This window comes from Ornithorhynchus anatinus, chromosome 1 (assembly GCF_004115215.2).
Source record: "Ornithorhynchus anatinus isolate Pmale09 chromosome 1, mOrnAna1.pri.v4, whole genome shotgun sequence".
In the NCBI taxonomy this organism is placed as follows: Eukaryota; Metazoa; Chordata; class Mammalia; order Monotremata; family Ornithorhynchidae; genus Ornithorhynchus; species Ornithorhynchus anatinus.
In genome coordinates, this window is record NC_041728.1 from 148,084,630 (window position 1) to 148,104,843 (window position 20,214).

The 20,214-nt window shown below is 47.5% G+C and overlaps 1 protein-coding gene across 1 annotated transcript in view; it reads right to left on the reverse strand.

Moving 5' to 3' along the window:
- Positions 1-2,527, reverse strand: part of MCCC1 (methylcrotonoyl-CoA carboxylase 1) — a 57,661-nt gene extending 55,134 nt beyond the window's left edge. Inside the window, exon 1 of the mRNA XM_029067194.1 lies at positions 2,440-2,527. The gene's annotated coding sequence lies outside the window, so the exon portion shown is untranslated. The remainder of the gene's footprint in view (positions 1-2,439) is intronic.
- Positions 2,528-20,214: the final 17,687 nt, after the last annotated feature.

Sequence of the window (20,214 nt, forward strand, 5' to 3'; positions counted from 1 at the left end):
TAGAGAGCCTGGCACGGAGGAAGCGCTAGACAAACAGCAGCATGATTATAAGTTGGTATTTGTTAAGCGCTCACTATGTGCAGAGCACCGTTCTAAGCGCTGGGGTAGACACAGGGGAATCAGGTTGTCCCACGTGGGGCTCACAGTCTTCCTCCCCATTTTACAGATGAGGGAACTGAGGCATTAAGTGACCTGTCCACAGTCACACAGCTGACAAGTGGCAGAGCTGGGATTCGAACTCATGACCTCCGACTCCAAAGCCCGTGCTCTTTCCACTGAGCCACGTCAGTCATTGAATTCAATCGCATTCCGGTGTGCGGAACATTCATTCGATTGTATTAGAGAAGCCGCGTGGCTCGGCGGAAAGAGCCCGGGCTTGGCAGTCAGAGGTCACGGGTTCGAATGCCGCCTCTGCCACTTTTCCATAGTCTTTATTTATTTATTGAGCGCTTACTATGTGCAGAGCACTGTACTGAGCGCTTGGAATGAACAAGTCGCCACTTGTCAGCTGACTGTGGGCAGGTCACGTCGCTTCTCTGGGCCTCAGTGACCTCATCTGGAAAATGGGGATGAAGACTGGGAGCCCCATTGAGGGACAACCTGATCAACCTGTATCACCCCCGCGCTTAGAATAATAATAACGGTGGTATTTGTTAAGCGCTTCCTATGTGCCGAGCACCGTTCTAAGCGCTGGGGTAGACACAGGGGAATCAGGTTGGCCCACGTGGGGCCCACAGTCTTAATCCCCATTTTCCAGATGAGGTCACTGAGGCACCGAGAAGTGAAGCGACTTGCCCACAGTCACACAGCCCACAAGGGGCCGAGCCGGGATTCGAACCCATGACCTCTGACTCCAAAGCCCGTGCTCTTTCCACTGAGCCACACTGCTTCTCTGCATATAGTAAGCGGTTAACAAATACCAACATTATGATGATGATGATGATGATTATTATTATGACTCATTGAGGCGCTGAGCGCTGTACGAAGCGCTTGGGAAAGTACGAGACAGCAAGAGACGCAATCGATCCCCGCCCACAGCGAACTCTCAGTCTAGAAGGGGGAAGACAGCCATCAGTACAAATTCGGTTGCACTCACAGCTCTCTCCCGAGCGCTTAGGACAGTGCTCCGCACCCAGTGAGCGCTCCATAAATAGCAGTGACTGCTTGAACGTCGGTCCTAGGGGCTCAAACCCGGTTCCCGCCCCCCTGGGTCCCCCCCAGTGCTTGGAACAGTGCTTGGCACACGGTAAGCAGCGTGGCTCGGTGGCAAGAGCCCGGGCCTGGGAGTCAGGGGTCATGGGTTCGAATCCCGGCGCGGCCACTTGTCAGCCGCGTGACTGCGGGCGGGTCACTTCTCTGTGCCTCGGTTCCCTCTTCTGGAAAATGGGGATGAAGACTGTGAGCCTCACGTGGGACCACCTGATGACCCTGTATCTCCCCCAGCGCTTAGCACAGTGCTCTGCACATAGTAAGCGCTTAGAGACCAACATCATTAGTATTCCCTGTGCCTCAGGGACTCATCTGTAAAACGGGGATGAAGACGGTGAGCCTCACGTGGGACAACCTGATTCCCCTGGATCTCCCCCAGCGCTTAGCACAGTGCTCTGCACATAGTAAGCGCTTAATACATATCAACATTATTATTATTCTCTGTGCCTCAATTCCCTCATCTGTAAAACAGGGATGAAGACTCTGAGTCTCATGTGGGGCCACCTGATGACTCTGCATCTCCCCCAGCGCTTAGCACAGTGCTCTGCACATAGTAGGCGCTTAACACCTACCAACATCATTATTATTATTATTATTATTATTCTCTGGGCCTCAGTGACCTCATCTGTAAAAGGGGATGAAGCCTGTGAGCCTCACGTGGGTCCCCCTGATGACCCTGGATCTCCCCCAGCGCTTAGCACAGTGCTCTGCACGTAGTAGGCGCTTAACACCTACCAACATTATAATTCTCTGGGCCTCAGTGACCTCATCTGTAAAATGGGGATTAACTGTGAGCCTCACGTGGGACCCCCTGATGACCCTGGATCTCCCCCAGCGCTTAGCACAGTGCTCTGCACGTAGTAAGCGCTTAACACCTACCAACATTATAATTCTCTGGGCCTCAGTGACCTCATCTGTAAAATGGGGATGAAGCCCGTGAGCCTCACGTGGGACCCCCTGATGACCCTGGATCTCCCCCAGCGCTTAGCACAGTGCTCTGCACGTAGTAGGCGCTTAACACCTAACATTATTATTGTTATTCTTCTCTGGGCCTCAGTTCCCTCATCTGTAAAAGGGGATGAAGCCTGTGAGCCTCCCGTGGGACGCCCTGAGGCCCCTGCGCCTCCCCCGGCGCTTAGCACGGTGCTCTGCACGGGGTAGGCGCTCAGCACACAGCCCGACGAGGAGTACTAGCAGGACGCCCCCCCCCGCCCCGGGCGCGGCGGTTACCGAGTGTGGTGCAGCAGGAGGGGCGTCGGCGGGGGGAGCGGCCGCCCCGCCGGCCTGGCAGCCCCCGCGGCCGTCCCCGTGGCCGCCCTCGCCACCGCCGCCCTCGCCGCCGCCGCCGCCATGTTTGTCCGGCCGCCCGCCCTCCTCTCCCCTCTTCTCCCCTTCGGCCTCCCCGGCCCCGCCCCGCCCCGCCCCGCCCCGGCCCGGCCAATAGGAGGGAGGCTCGCCGAGGGGGCGTCTCCGCCAGGCCCAATGAGCGCCAAGCCCGGCGGCGGAGGGGGCCAATGGGCTGCGCGCCTGGCGGGGGGGGGCGCGCGCGCGCCCGGGGGGGGGCTCGCTCGCGCTCTCTCTCTTTCTCTCTGTCTCTTCTCTCTCTCTCTTTTTCTTTCTCTCTTTTGTTCTCTCTTTCTCACTCTCTTTTCCTCTCTCTCTCTCTTTCTTTCTCTCTCTCTTTTATTCTCTCTTTCTCTTATTCTCTCTCTTTCCTCTCTGTCTCTTTCTCTCTCTTTTATTCTCTTCCTCTCTGTCTTTTTCTCTCTCTTTTTTATTCTCTCTTTACCACGCTCTCTTTTCCTCTCTCTCTCTGTCTCTCTCTCTGTCTCTCTCTCTTTCTCATTCTTTTATTCTCTCTCTTTCTCTCTTTTATTCTCTCTCTCTCTTTCTCTTTTTCTCTCTCTCTTCCTCTCTGTCTTTTTTCTCTTTTTTATTCTCTTTTTACCACCCCCTCTTTTCCTCTCTCTCTTTCTCTCTCTCTCTCTCTCTTTTATTCTCTCTCTTCCTCTCTGTCTCTTTCTCTCTCTTTTATTCTCTCTCTTCCTCTCTGTCGTTTCTCTGTCTTTTTTATTCCCTCTTTCTCACTCTCTCTTTTCCTCTCTCTCTTCCTCTCTCTCTCTCTTTCTCTCTTTCCCTCTGTCTCTTTCTCTTTTATTCTCTCTCTTCCTCTCTGTCTTTTTCTCTCTCTTTTTTATTCCCTCTTTCTCACTCTTTCTTTTCCTCTCTCTTTTTCTGTTCTCTCTCTTTCTTTCTTCCTCTCTCTTTTCTCCACTCTCTCTCTTTTCCTCTCTCTCTCTCTGTGTCTCTTTTTCTGTTCTCTCTCTCTCTTTCTATCTCTTTTTCTCTCTCTCTTTTTTATTCTCTCTCTCTCTTTCTCTTTCTCTCCCCCTCTTTCTCTCTCTTTCTCTCTCTCTCTTTTTCTCTCTCTCTCTCTCTCTCTCTCTCCACCCCCCCGTTTGAGGAGTCTCCACTGGAGCTGTCAATCAATAATGTTCAATCAATAAAAACTGATAATAATAATGGTAGTATTTATTAAGCACTTACTATGTGTTCTAAATACAAGGTAATCAGGTCCATTCATTCTTTCAATAGTACTTATTGAGTGCTTACTATGTGCAGAGCACTGGACTAAGCGCTTGGAATGGGCAATTCGGCAACAGATAGAGACAATCCCTGCCCACTGACGGGCTGACAGTCTAATCAGTGTTGGTATTTGTTAAGCGCTTACTATGTGCAGAGCACTGTTCTAAGCGCCGGGGCAGATACAGGGTCATCGGGTTGTCCCACGTGAGGCTCACCGTCTTCATCCCCGTTTTACAGTTGAGGTAACTGAGGCCCAGAGAAGTGGTGACTTGTCCACAGTCAGCTGACAGGTGGCAGAGCCTGGATTCGAACCCATGACCTCTGACTCCCAAGCCCAGCCTCTTAATAATAATAATAATAATAATAATAGTGGTATTTATTAGGCGCTTACTATCTGTTCTAAATACAAGGTAATCAGGTTGTCTCACACGGGGCTCACAGTCTTAATCTCCATTTTACAGATGAGGGAACTGAGGCACAGAGAAGTGAAGTGACCTGCCCAAGGTCACACAGCAGACAAGTGGCGGAGTTGGGATTAGAACCCATGACCTCTGACTCCCAAACTCGGGCTCTTTCCACTAAGCCACGCTGCCTCCCATCATCATCATCGTAATAATGATGTTATTTGTTACTACTCCGAATGCTAATAATGATGGCACTTGGTAAGCGTTTACTATGTGCCAAGCACTGTTCTAAGCACCGAGATAGATTCTAGTTAGGTTGGACACAGTCCTTGTCCCACGTGGGGTTCACAGTCTTAATCCCCATTTTACAGATGAAGTGACTGAGGTCCAGAGAAGTGAACTGACTTGCCCAAGGTCACACAGCAGACATGTGGTGGAGCGGGGATTAGAAACCATAACCTTATGAAGCGTTTACTATGTTCATTCATTCATTCATCCATTCAATCGTATTCATTGAGCGCTTACTATGTGCAGAGCACTGTACTAAGCGCTTGGAAAGTACAATTCGGCAACAAATAATAATAATAATGATGTTGGTATTTGTTAAGCGCTTACTATGTGCAGAGCACTGTTCTAAGCGCTGGGGTAGATACAGGGTAATCAGGTTGTCCCCCGTGGGGCTCACAGTTAATCCCCATTTTACAGATGAGGTAACTGAGGCCCAGAGAATTTAAGTGATTTGCCCACAGTCACAACCCCTAACCAACAACGGACTCACAGTCTAGAAGGGGGAAGACAGACATCAAAACAAGTAAACGAGCAACTGTCCTAAGCACTGGGGTAGATGCAAGATAATCGGGTTTCCCCACACGGGGCTCACAGTCTTCATCCCCATTTTACAGACCAGGCAACTGAGGCACAGAGAAGTGAAGTGACATCCAAAGTCACACAGCTGACAAGTGACTGAGGCAGAATTAGAACACATGACCTCTGACTCCCCAGCTTGTGCTCTTGCCACTAAGCCCCTCTGGTATTTATTGAGTACTTACTATAAGCAGAGCACTGTACTAAACACTTGGGGGAGTGCCTTTGTGTATACATCTGTTATTTTTTTATTTATCCTTCATTTATAATAATGTTGGTATTTGTTAAGCACTGACTATGGGCAGAGCGCTGTTCTAAGCGCTGGGGTAGATACAGGGGAATCAGGTCGTCCCACGTGAGGCTCACAGTTGATCCCCATTTTCCAGATGAGGGAACTGAGGCACAGAGAAGCGAAGTGACTCGCCCACAGTCACACAGCGGCCAAGTGGCAGAGCCGGGAGTCGAACCCATGGCCTCTGACTCCCAAGCCCGGGCTCTTTCCACTGAGCCACGCTGCTTATATTAATATCTGTCTGCCCCTCTAGAGAATGGGCAGGGAATGTGTTTCATGTTATATTGTACTTTCCCAAGTACTTAGTACAGTGCTTTGCACACAGTAAACGCTCAATAAATAGGATTAATAAATAATAATACTTTTTACGATACTTGTTGAAAAGCAGCATGGGGGAAGTGGATAGAGAACACGGGCCTGGGAGACAGAAGGTCAGGGATTCTAATCCCGGCTCTGCCCTGATCTGGTGGGTGACCTTGGGCAAATCACTTCACTTCTCTGGGCCCGAGTTACCTCATCTGGAAAATTCGTTCATTCATTCATTCAATAGTATTTATCGAGCGCTTCCTATGTGCAGAGCACTGTACTAAGCGCTTGGAATGGACAAATCGGTAACAGATAGAGACGGTCCCTGCCCTCTGGCGGGCTTAGCGGCTGATCGGGGGAGACGGACAGACCAGAACAGCGGCAATAAATAGAATAAATAGAATCAAGACCTGAAAAATGGGGATTGAGGCTGTGAGCCCCACATAGGACAGGGACTACGTCCATTTCAATTTGCCTCTATCCTCCCCAGCGCTTAGTACAGTGTCTGACACATAGTAAGAACTTAACAAACACCACCGTTATTAATAACCGTGGACCCCCTTTCCCCTTCCCCCACTCCTTTCTGCATCACCCTGACTTGCCTCCTTTGTCCTCTCCCCCTCCCAGCCCCACTTCACTAATGTACATATTCATTCGATAGTATTTATTGAGCGCTTACGCTGCGCAGAGCACTGTACTAAGCACTTGGAATGGTCAATTCAGCGACAGATAGAGACAATCCCTGCCCAGTGACGGGCTCACAGTCTAACCTGTCATTTATTTAATTATATTAATCCATTCATTCATTCAATAGTATTTACTGAGCACTTACTATGTGCAGAGCACTGTACTAAGCACTTGGAATATACAATTCGGCAACAGATAGAGACAATCCCTGCCCAATGACGGGCTCCCAGTCCAAGCTGTCATTTATTTAATTATATTAATTCATTGATTCATTCAGTAGTATTTACTGAGCACTTATGACGGGCTCACAGTCTAACCTGTCGTTTATTTAATTATATTAATTCATTCATTCATTCCATAGTATTTACTGAGCACTTACTATGTGCAGAGCACTGTACTAAGCACTTGTAATATGCAATTCGGCAACAGATAGAGACAATCCCTGCCCAACGACGGGCTCGCGGTCTAATCGGGGGAGACGGACGGACAAAAACAAGACAACATAATCACGATAAATAGAATCAAGGGGATGGACGCCTCATTAACAAAATAAATAGGGTGATAAAACTATATACAAATGAGCACAGTGCTAATATCTGTCTCCCCCGCCCTACACCGCAGACTGTAAGCTTACTGTGGGCAGAGAATGCGAGTGCTTATTGTTATATTATCCTCTCCCAAGCGCTCAGTACAGTGTTCTGCACACAGTAAGCATTCAATAAATACGACTGAACAGAATTAGCAGCCCATTCCCTGCCCATAACAAGCTTAGACATGCCCACCCAAACCTTCTTCCCCACCCTCACCTACCCAACCTACTCAGTGGAAAGAGCCCGGGCTTGGGAGTCAGAGGTCATGGGTTCGAATCCCGCCTCTGCCACGTGGCAGCTGTGTGACTGTGGGCAAGTCACTTCACTTCTCTCTGCCTCAGTTAATCCCTCATCTGGAAAATGGGGATTAACTGTGGGCCTCACGTGGGACAACCTGATGACCCTGTATCTCCCCCAGCGCTTAGAACAGTGCTCTGCACATAGTAAGCGCTTAACAAATACCAACATTATTATTATTATTATTCTTTCCTTCCCATCTTTCGTCAGAACTTTAGGGGGGGTCTCCCAACTGCGCTGCTAACCCCGCCTCAGGCCCCAGAAGAGTTTCTTTCTTAAGAAAATTGACAAACATTTCAGAGTTTTCATCTGAAAATAGTAGGGGAGGGTAAGCCCGTCAAAGGGGAGGGACCGTCTCTATCTGTTGCCGACTTGTCCATTCCAAGCGCTTAGTCCAGTGCTCTGCACATAGTAAGCGCTCAATAAATACTATTGAATGAATGAATGAGCCAGGGTGAGAATGAACAGTCACCTAGGTTTAATAACTGTGGTATTTGTTAAGCGCTTACTGTGTGCCAAGCACTATACTAAGCACCGGGGTGGATACAGTTGGGACACAGTTCCTGTCCCAAATAGGGCTCACAGTCTTAATCTCCCATTTTACAGATGAGGTGACTGAGGCATAGAGAAGACAAGTGACTTGTCCAAGGTCACACAGCAGACAGGTAGTGGAGGCGGCATTAGAACCCAGGTCCTTCTGACTCCCAGGCCCATACTCTACTCTCTCCTAGAGAAACAGCAATCGTGAACATGTTTCTAAAATATGTCATGGAAAAGTGACTTGGGGAATTAGTGCCACAGTGCAATTCCACATGACCTAAAAGTAGCCCCCGATCTCCCTATGCTTTGGGCTAACTTTATGTCCAAAAGTTAGCGTAGGACTAGAATTTTCTAAATAATAATAATTTTGGTATTTGTTAAGCACTTACTATGTGCAGAGCACTGTTCTAAGCACTGGGGTAGATACAGGGTCATCAGGTTGCCCCACGTGAGGCTCACAGTCTTCATCCTCATTTTACAGATGAGGGGACTGAAGCACAGAGAAGTTAAGTGACTTGCCCACAGTCACACAGCTGACAAATGACAGAGCCGGAATTCGAACCCATGACCGCTGACTCCCAAGCCCGGGCTCCTTCCACTGAGCCACACTGCTTCTCCGAAGTGACCTGCGGGAATTTTACAGATATGATAATAATGTTGGTATTTGTTAGGCGCTTACTATGGGCAGAGCACTATTCTAAGCGCCGGGGTAGATACAGGGTCATCAGGTTGTCTCACGTGAGGCTCACAGTCTTCATCCCCATTTTACAGATGAGGTAACTGAGGCACAGAGAAGTGAAGTGACTTGCCCGCAGTCACACAGCTGACAATTATGATATATTGTACACACACACACACACACACACACACACACACACACACACATCCTGGATTTGGAATTGTTATGGCTAAATGGATCGGTTTGCCTTACACAAACCTCCAAATATTTTGCTCACTTTGAACGTACGTTCAGATTTCGATTCACGAGCTGGAGTGTGCTCACTTTAGGTCTCAGAGGATTCTTGGAGTTGTAGGAAGTATATCCCAGGGTGCCAGGAAACTTAAACCCGACACTTCCCCATCTTCCCACTCCATTCTCGATGTTGCCAAGAGGGAAGATGGCGACCATTCATGCAGTTTCATTCATTCGTTCATTCATTCATTCAATCAATCGTATTTATTGAGCACTTACTGTGTGCAGAGCACTGTACGAAGCGCTTGGAATGTACAGTTCGGCAAGAGAGAGAGACAATCCCTGCCCAACAGTGGGTTCACGGTCTGAATGGGGGAGACAGGCAACAAAACAAGTAGTCAGGCGTCAATACCACCAAGATAAATAAAATCCTAGATATATACACATCATTAACAGAAGAAATAGAGTAAGAAATAATATATACAGATATGCACAAGTGCTGTGGGGAGGGGAAGGGGGAAGAGCAGAAGGAAGGGGTAGGGGGATGGGGAGGGAGGAGGGGCAGAGGGACAGGGAGGGCTCAGTCTGGGAAGGCCTCCCGGAGGAGATGAACTCTCAGTAGGGCTTTGAAGAGGGGAAGAGAGTTAGTTTGGCGGAGGTGAGGAGGGAGGGCGTTCCGGGACAGCGGGAGGACGTGGGCCAGGGGTCGACGGCTGGACAGGCGAGAACATTCCCCTGTGTCTACCCCAGCGCTTAGAACAGTGCTCGGCACATAGTAAGCGCTTAACAAATACCAACATTATTAACATTATTAACGGGGGACGGTGAGGAGGTGGGCGGCGGCAGAGGAGCGGAGTGTGCGGGCTGGGCTGGAGAAGGAGAGAAGGGAGGTGAGGTAGGAGGGGGCCAGGCGATGAAGAGCTAGTTTTCAGATGGTCTGTCACCTGTACCCCGTCCTAAAACACCACAGCTGACACCCTCTGCCCCTTGCTCCACCAGCCCTGAAGGGACTCAACTCCTTTTTTTTTTTTTAAAGCATTTGTTAAGCACTTAGTACGTGCCAGACCCTGTACCAAGCACTGGGATAGATACAAGCTAATCAGGTTGGATACAATTCCTGTTCCACGTGGGACTCACTGTCTTAATCCCCATTTCACAGACGATTTAACTAAGGCACAGATAATTTACGTGACTTGCCTAAGGTCACCCGGCGGGCAAGTGGTGGAGAGGGGATTATAATTAAGAATTATGATAATAATAATGATGATAACGACATTTTTGAAGCACTTACTACGCGCCAGGCACTGCACTAAGCGCTGGGATGGATACAAGCACCTCAGGTTGGACACAGGCCCTGTCTCACGTGGGGCTCACAGTCACTCCATTCTACAGATAAGGTCTCTGAAGCACCGAGAAGTGAAGTGACTCATCCAAGGTCACACAGCAGACAAGTGACAGAGTCAGGATCAGAACCCAGGTCCTTCTGACTCTCAGGCCCAGGTTCTACCCATTATGCCATGCTGCTTCTCTGGAACTTTTAGAACATCGGAAAGGATCCGGCCATGGCTGTGACTGTCGGCTTGAGTGTTAGGTTCCCGAAATCCTGCTGCTCCTGGCGTATTTATCATCATCTCTGTCTTTTATATTTCTGTTTCATCTTAGCTTTTGTGTCTTTCACCAAACCCTACCCCGAACCTTAGTCTTAGTTTCTCTATCCCGGAGTATTTTTTCCAAGTGTTTAGTACAAGCCTCTGCACGTTGTAAGTACTTAATAACTGCAGTTACTACCAGTATCACTACCGATATTACTAATACCACCTTCTAATGCCAATCGTGTACTGGACACAGTTACGTCTGGGATACCGAACTTACTTTCAGCACTCAGCCTCCCTGCGCCTCTGTTCTTGCCGCCAAATTCCATGGCTTGTGTGCAGCGTCTCTTGGACCGCGGAAGGACACCCCATGGCTCTAGAGCAATAGAGGAGGTCAGGATCCTCTGGAGAAACGCTCTAGTTTCGGGCCAATGCGGACTGAATCAAGGGGATTCTCCAAAACGCTGGCCGGACGGTGTCGTCATGTGGCTGCGTGCCGGGGTAGCACACCTGACAGGATGGGCATCTTGGGATCAGTTCATTTTGAGTGCCATTGCTGGCCATCCTAGAAGGAGGTGGCTGAAGATGAGACACCATAGCCGTTTTCAACAAAAATAACTGAGTTGGCCCACCGCTACTTAGGAGACATTCGTCTTCTTCAGTGCCCTGGATCATTTTTCTAAAATACGTTCGGTACATATCTGCCCACTCCGCTTGACATCGAGGGGAAACTTCTGCTCTTAAGGCACTAAGTCAGTTTTTTTCCCCTTATACTTTATCCATTCTCTTCTCCTATTATTCCCAGATTACACTCTTTGTTCCAATTCACTGAGGCCTGTTCTCATCTCCCTGCTGCTTTTTTGCTCCCACCTGCCCCACGCCTGGAACTCCTTCCGCGTTCAGATCCGTCAGAACTTTTGCCATCTTCAAAACCTTTCTGAAATCTTATCTCCTCAGCAACCTATCCATGATTACTTTCTCTTCCCCAGATTATATTAATCGATCAATAGCAGAGCACTGTACCACGTGCTTAGCAAAGAACAATACAACAGAGTTACCCTATTTATTTTGTTAATGAGATGTACGTCACCCTGATTCTATTTATTTGCTATTGTTTTAATGAGATGTTCTTCCTCTTGATTCTATTTATTGCCATTGTTCTTGTCTGTCTGTCTCCCCTGATCAGACTGTAAGCCGGTCAGAGGGCAGGGACTGTCTCTGTTACCGATGTGTACATTTCAAGCGCTTAGTACAGTGCTCTGCACATAGTAAGCGCTCAATAAATACTATTGAATGAATGAATCAGTTGGTAGACGTGATCAGCCTGGCCCAGCAGAAGTTTAGAGTCTTCTAAGACTCTAGAGGACGTCTAGATGTGGATGTGGCCTAGCGGACAGAGCACTGGCTTGAGAGACGGAAGGATCTGGGTTCTAATAGCGGCTCCACCACGTGTCTGTTCTGTGACCTTGGACAAGTCACTTGACTTTTCTGTGCCTCAGTCACCTCATCTGGAAAATAGGGATTGAGACTGTGAGCCCCAAGTGAGACAATAATAATAATAATAATAATGTTGGTATTTGTTAAGCGCTATGTGCAGAGCACTGTTCTAGGCGCTGGGGTAGATGCATGGAAATCAGATTGTCCCACGTGGGGCTCCCAGTCTTCATCCCCATTTTACAGATGAGAGAACTGAGGCACAGAGAAAGTTAAGTGACTTGCCCACAGTCCCCCAGCTGACAAGTGGCAGAGCCGGGATTAGAACCCATGACCTCTGACTCCCCAGCCTGGGCTCTTTCCACTGAGCCATGGGACTGGGTCCAACCCGATTTCTTTGTATCTACTCCAACGCTTAGTACAGTGCCTGGCACATAGTAAGCACTCAACAAATGCCATAGTTACTGTTGTTATTATTATTATTATATTAAAATACCCCACTTTGCATCCCAGTTTATATTTCACTTCCGTACTTCTGCTGCTGATATATGGGGTGGTCGTTCAATGGTTTTATAATTAACAGCTTATTTTTCAGATGTCTCCCTGTTGCCAGGCCCCGCGGCTCAGAGGCAGTGCCCTTGTTTAGATGCCCCCAGTGGGGTAGGGACATTCCCCGGCTCTGAAGCAATAGAAAGTTGTCAGGGATCCACCTGGAAACACTCTTAGCTATGAGGTAAATCCTGTGAATTTCCACAAAGAATTGGTCAGCGCGGCCTTGTGGAAAGAAGGTGGGAGTCAGAGGACCCGGGTTCTAACCTTGGCTCTGCCACCAACCTGCTGTGTGGCCTTGGACAACTCACTTAACTTCTCTGTGCCTGTTTCCTCGTCTGTCAAATGGGGATTCAATACCTGTTGCCTGAGTACTTACTGCATGCCGAGCGCTGTATTAAGCACTTGGGAGAGTACAGTATTATGGACGTTTTCCCTTCCCACAAGGAGCTGAAAGTCTAGAGGGGGAGACAGGCATGAAAATAAATTCAGATCTGCGCGAAAATGCTGTAGGGCTGAGGATGGGGATGAATAAAGGCTACAAATCCAAGTGCAAGGGAGGCGCAGAAGGGAGAGGGAGATGTGAATTAAATAAGGCTTTGATGGTGGGTAGAATGGTGATCTTTCAGATATTCGTTCATTCAATAGTATTTATTGAGCGCTTACTATGTGCAGAGCACTGTACTAAGCGCTTGGAATGGACAAATCGGCAACAGATAGAGACAATCCCTGCCCTTTGACGGGCTGACAGTCTAATCGGGGGAGACGGACGGACAAAAACAATAGCAATAAATAGAATCGAGGGGATGGACATCTCATTAACAAAATAAATAGGGTAATAAAAATATACACAAATGAGCGGACGAGCACAGTGCTGAGGGGAGGGGAAGGGAGAGGGGGAGAAACAGAGGGAAAGGGGGGGAAAGGGGGCTTAGCTGAGGGGAGGTGAAGAGGCAGCAGAGGGAAAAGGGGAAGCTCAGTCTAGGAAGGCCTCTCGGAAGAGGTGAGCTCTCAGTAGGGCTTTGAAGAGGGGAAGAGAATGAGTTTGGCGGAGGTGAGGAGGGAGGGCGTTCCAGGACCGGGGGAGGACGTGGGCCAGGGGTCGATGGCGGGATAGGCCAGAACGGGGGATGGAGAGGAGGTGGGCGGCAGAGGAGCGGAGCGTGCGGGGTGGGCAGTGAAAAGAGAGAAGGGAGGAGAGGTAGGAGGGGGCAAGGTGATGGACAGCCTCGAAGCCTAGAGTGAGAAGTTTTTGTTTCGTGCGGAGGTCGATAGGCAACCACTGGAGGTTGTTTTTATGAAGGGAAGTGACACGCCCAGAGCGTTTCTGCAGGAAGATGAGCCGGGCAGCGGAATGAAGAATAGACTGGAGCGGGGAGAGACGGGAGGAAGGGAGATCGGAGAGAAGGCTGACACAATAATCCAGCCGGGTTATTAGGAGAGCCTGTAACAGTAAGATAGCCGTTTGGGTGGAGAGGAAAGGGCGGATAGCTCTTGGCCTGAGGCAGGATGTAGTTGAGGGGTCAGCGTCAAGACAGACAAGATGAAGGTCCTGTTTGGCATTAGAGGAGCTAACTAAACATGCTGAGTTTTGTAGGAAATCTGGGAGGAAAGGTAGGAGGGGGCGAGGTGATCGAATGTTTTAAAACCGATGTTAAGGAGTTTCTGTTTGATGTGGAGGTGGATGGGCAACCTGGATGATGTTCCTGAGGAGTGCGGAAACATGGACTGAACTTTTTTTAGCAAAATAATCTGGGCAGCAGAGTGAAAAATGAACTGGAGTGTGGAGAGACGGGAGGCTGGGAGGTCAGCAACGAGGCTGATGCACAAATCAAGGTCGGTTATGATAAATAATAGCGGTGGTATTTGTTAGACATTTACTGCGTGCCAGCAGTGTGATTTAGTGGAAAGAGCATGGGCTTGGGAGCCAGAAGGTGTGGGTTCTGATCCTGGCTCCCCCATATGTCTATTGTGTTACCTTGGGCAAGCCACTTACCTTCTCCGTGCCTCAGTTACCTCATCTGTAAAAAGGTGGTTGAAGACTGTGAGCCCCACGTGGGACAACCTGATTACTTTGAATCTACCCCAGTGTCTTAGAACAGTGCTTGGCACATAGTAAGTTCTTAATAAATGCCATCATTATTATTACCGTACTAAGCGCTGGGGTAGATACAAGGGAAGAGCACGGGCTTAGGAGTCAGAGGTCATGGGTTCTAATCCCAGCTCTGCCACCTGTCAGCTGTGTGACTTTGGGCAAGTCACTTAACTTCTTGGTGTCTCAGTTACCTCATCTGTAAAGTGGGGATTAAGACTGTGAGCCTCACATGGGACAACCTGATTACCCTGTATCTGCCCCAGCGCTTAGAACAGTACTTGGCACATAGTAAGCGCTTAACAAATACCAACATTATTATTAATCAGATCAGACACAGCCCCAGTCCTCACGGAGCTCATAGTCTAAATAGGATTCAATCCTCAGTGTTGCCGAGTGGATAGAGCACGGGCCTGGGGGTCAGAAGGACCTGGGTTCTAGTTCTAGCTCTGCCTCTTGTCTGCTGTGTGACCTTGGGCAAGTTACTTCACTTCCTGTGCCTCATTTCCCTCAGCTGTAAAATGGGGATTAAGTCTGAACTCCATGTGGGACATGGACAGTGTTCAACCTGATTACCTTGTGTCTACCCCAGAGCTTAGAACAGTGCTTGGCACATAGTCAGTGGTCAAAAAATACCATGAAAAACAAATCTGCATTTTGCGCATGAGGAAACTGAGACACAGAAAAGGTGTTACTTGCCCGAGGTCATACAACAGGTAGGTGGCAGAGAAGGGATTGGAACCCAGATCCTCTGACTCCCAGGCCCATGTTTTTTTCCACTAGGCCATGCTGCTTCTCAGCTTGGATTATCATAGTAGCAGACTGGAAGGAGAAGAAAGGGTTGCAAGCACTAGAGAAGCAGCATGGCTCGGTGGAAAGAGCATGGGCTGGGGAGTCAGAGGTCATGGGTTCAAATTCTGGCTCTGCCACTTGTCATTTGTGTGACTTTGGTCAGGTCACTTAACTTCTCTGTGTCTCAGTTGCCTCAATTGTAAAATGGGCATTAAGACTGTGAACCCCAAGTGGGACAACCTGATCACCTTGTATCCTCCCCAGCACTTAAACAGTGCTTTATACATAGTAAGTGCTTAACAAATGCCATCATTATTATTATTATTATTATTAATCTTAGCAATGTGAACACAGAACCTATGTGATTTGGTGACAGAATGGATTTGTGGGTTGAATGAAAGAGATTCATTCATTCATTCAATCGTATTTATTGAACGCTTACTGTGTGCAGGGCACTGTACTAAACGTTTGGAAAGTACAATTCGGCAACAGATAGAGACAATCCCTACCCAATAAGGGGCTCATAGTCTAGACAACGGGCTCACAACCTAGAGATGAGTCAAGGATAATGCCAAGCTTACAGGCTTGTGAGACAGGGAGGCTAGGTGGTGCCATCTGAAATGGGATGAAAAAATGATGAAAGATTGATCAGTGATGAAAAAATCAGGAGGATGATAAGGCTTGAATCGGAAGAGGAGGAGTTCTGTTTTGGACTTGTTAAATCTGAGGTGTCAGTGGGATATTCAAGTAGAGTCATCCTGAAGGCAGGTGGAAATATGAAACTACTGAGGAGGAGGGAGATCAGGGCCGGAGATAAAGAATTGGGGATCTTCCTCATAGAGATGGTAGTTGAAGCCTGGAGAGTGAATGAGTTCTCCAAGGGAGTGGGTGTAGATGGAGAATAGAAAGGGATCCAGAACTGGGTCTTGAGGGATTCCCACAATTAAAGAGTGGGAAACTTTTTTTCCGGTATTTGTTAAGCACTTACTGTGTGCCAAACACTGTTCTAAGCGCTGAGGTAGATACAAGGTAATCAGGTTGTCCCAAGTAGGGCTCACAGTCTTCATCCCATTTTACAGATGAGGTAACTGAGGCACAGAGAAGAGAAGTGACTTGCCCATGGTCACACAGCTGACAAGTGGCGGAGCCGGGATTAGAACCCATGACCTCTGACTCCCAAGCCCAGGCTCCTTCCACTAAGCCACGCTGAGACTTGTTTTCCCTCTTACTTAAAGTGGGAGCCCCATATGGGACAGAAACTATGTCTGGTCTGATTATCTTATGTCTACCCCAGCTCTTAGTACAGTGCTTGACACATAGTAAATGCTAAACAATTACCATTACCTTCATCACATCTGTTACTTAGCAATAAATGGCCAGAGCCATTATCCTGTTATCAGCCTCAAGACAAAAGCTCATCTGTTGCCCGGAGTGAACAGAAACACAAACACCCATTATTCCAACAAAGTAAATACACACCATTTTTTTTTTTTAAAAAAGGTTGATAGTTCTAATGGTTATGTATTTATTTAAATAAAACTAGTGAGTGGGGAAAATCACCAGAGGAGAATTTGCTGGGCTAGATTAACAAAGGGAGTTTAAAGACTGCAGCTCAGGGCTTTGAGCTAAGGAAGACCTTGTAAAAATAAGCTCATCTTTACATATATGTAAATATATAATGCCTACAAAACGGCAGCCATTTCAAGGTAGAAAGGTAATTTTGAATTAAAACTAGATTCTACGTGTTAAAAACTGAAATGTAAGCCCTGAACATCTTTCGGTTCACTAAAATTCATTCAACCGCGTTAATTGAGTGCTTACTGTGTGCAGAACACTGTACCAAGCGCTTGGATGTTAGAAAGTCTTCTGTGTCTTCCCTGGCCACCTTAATGATATAAGCATTTCAATCTCTGAGAAAGGTGATATTCAAACACGGGCAATAATAGAGGTGGGGAAAGGCTGAAAACAGAGTGATCACTGAAGAGGCTATTGTGTCACCTCTCAATTATCCACATTAGCCAGAAAATATCTCTTATTCACACGCTCTCTCTGCTCACCTGTTCACATCAGCTTAGTGGAAAGAGCACAGGGAATGGGAGCCAGGAAACCCAGGTTCTAGTTCTGGGTCTCCCACTTACTTCCTGTAAGACCTTGGGCAAATCGCAACCTCTTGGCCTCAGTTTCTTCAGCTATAAAATAGGGATAAGATATTGGGTCTCCCCGCACTGCTCTTAAATAGTGAACTCTGTTTGAGGCAGGGCCTGTGTGTGATCTGATCATCTTGTTTAGTAATAATCGTGGTATTTGTTAAGCCCTTACTAGGTGGCAGGTACTGTTTGAAATGCTGGGGGATTTTTGCTTATGAGGGAACCGAGGTACAGAGACGTTAAGTGACTTGTCCAAGGTCACACAGTAGACAAGTGATATAGTGGCATTAGAACCCAGGTCCTCTGACTTCCAGGGCTGTGTTCTTTCCACTAGTCATCCTCCCTTCCTCAATATATGAGGTCTAAGAAGCTCAAATGGATTCCCTTAGGAAAAAACCCCACAAAAAACAAAACAAAACTTCCAGGATTCCAGAAAGAATTTGCAGAAAGGCGTGCTGGGTTGTGGGGATTGAGAAATCCACCAGGAAGGACTTTCATCTCCATGGTTGGTTTACATATGGAACTGTGATTGTCTTCTTCGAATTAATAAAGTTGGTATTTGTTAAGCGCTTACTATGTGCAGAGCCATGTTCTAAGTGCTGGGGTAGATATAGGGTAATCGAACTGTCCCACGTGAGGCTCACAGTTAATCCCCATTTTACAGATGAGATAACTGAGGCCAGAGAAGTTAAGTGACTCGCCCACAGTCACACAGCTGACAAGTGGCAGAGCCGGGTTTCAAACCCATGACCTCTGACTTCCAAGCCCAGGCTCTTTCCACTGAGCTACACTGCTTCTCTGAGTTCTAATAGGAATTCTATTTTCCTTTCACTGGATTGTGAGAGAAATAACTCAAAATATACTGGTCTAATCCATATCCTGGCATTCCGACAGGAATGTCGTAAAGGCAATAGTATTTATAGAGCGCCTATAACCCATGCAGTGCAGTACCGGGTACCTGGGGGCAATACAAAGAAGAATGAAATTAAAGACAAACCCTAATCCATAAGAAGTTCAGCTGTGGGTGATAAGGGAAACATATAGTGTGGCTCAGTGGAAAGAGCCCGGGCCTGGGAGTCACAGGTCGTGGGTTCGAACTCCGGCTCTGCCACTTGTCAGCTGTGTGACTGTGGGCATCACTTCACTTCTCCGTGCCTCAGTTACCTCATCTGTAAAATGGGGATGAAGACTGTGAGCCTCACGTGGGACAACCTGATGACCCTGTGTCTACCCCAGCGCTTAGAACAGCGCTCTGCACATAGTAAGTGCTTAACAAATACCAACATTATTATTATAAATAATTACCATCTAAACAAGCGCTGCTCTGCAAAATGGCTGAGAGTAACGCTGATATTTTCCCTGCCTTTTCTGCTTCCCTCATTTTACAGATGAGGTGACTGAGGCCCTCAGAAATAAAGCGACTTGCTCGAGGTCACCCAGCAGACAAGTCAGAGGTGGGCTTAGAACCCATGACCTTCTGACTCCAAGGCCTGGTCTTTATCCACCATGCCATCTTGTAGCTAGACTAACCTACAATAGCACTTACTACATAGCAAGTGCTTAATAAATGTCACTATGACAGGGTGAGGAAATTCCTTCAGAGGCTGATGGGGAATAGTCCATAGTCTGCAGCTGGTCCCATGTTGAAAAGCAAGAGAACACTTCTGCAGGTTCACAGTATGTAATTGCTAAAGCCGATAGACTGATGTGTCTGTAATACACTATGGGCAGAAAACGTGTCCACCAGCTTTGTTATATTGTACTCTCCCAAGTGCTTAGTACAGTGCTCTGTACACAGTAAACACTCAGTAAATTCAACTGATTGACTGAGAATCTAAGGAGATTTGGATTCTATTCCCAGATCCTCTTCAGACTTTCAGGGAATCTCCGAACAAACCACCTAACCCCTTGGGATTAAGTTTCCTTATTTTCAAATTGGAGTAACATTTGAAGATAAATAAGAAACAAGTTTGTGAACGGCATTTAGTGACTTGGAAGAAAGAAAAGTGACTACCCTGACAAGAATCCAAATTTGTCATAGGCTGCATAGATTTGCTTTTGGCAAGGCATCCTTAAAAGCAGCAGCAGCAGCAGCTGCTGAGAAGCAGCGGAGAGCACGGGCTTTGGAGTCGAGGTCATGGGTTCGAATCCCCGCTCGGCCACCTGTCAGCTGTGTGACTGTGGGCAAGTCACTTAATTGCTCTGCGCCTCATCTGTAAAATGGGGATTAAGAGTGTGAGCCCCCCGTGGGACAACCTGATTCCCCTGTCTCCCCCAGCGCTTAGAACAGTGCTCTGCACATAGTAAGCGCTTAACAAATGCCAACATTATTATTATTATTAAAAGGAAGTTTGATGGAGGAAAATTTTCAGTAGTATACATCTACCAAAATAAGAATTAAGGGGTTCCGATCCCAAAATATTAAAAGTTCCAACACGGATCTTTATTACACCAGTTGTGGGCAGGGATTGTCTCTCTTTATTGCTGTTCTGTACATTCCAAGGCTTAATACAGTGCTCTGCAAACGGTAAGCGCTCAATAAATACGACTGAATGAATGAATGAATTACACAAACTCACAACTGAATACAAATCTAAAAAGACAAAATAAAGTCATCTGATCACCTGGAAGATTTAAAAAAAAAAAGTTGTCGCAAACGTGTCCTTTTGGAACCTTTTTCAGTAAAGACATAATAAAGTCATCTGATCCCCTGGAAGATTTTAAAAAAAAAAGTCGTCACAAATGTGTCCTTTTGGAACCTTTTTCAGTTTATCCTGAGACATCATCCCGGCTCTGCCACTTGTCAGCTGTGTGACTGCGGGCAAGTCACTTAACTTCTCTGTCCCTCAGTGACCTCATCTGTAAAATGGGGATGAAGACTGTGAGCCTCGCGTGGGACAACCTGATTACCCCGTATCTA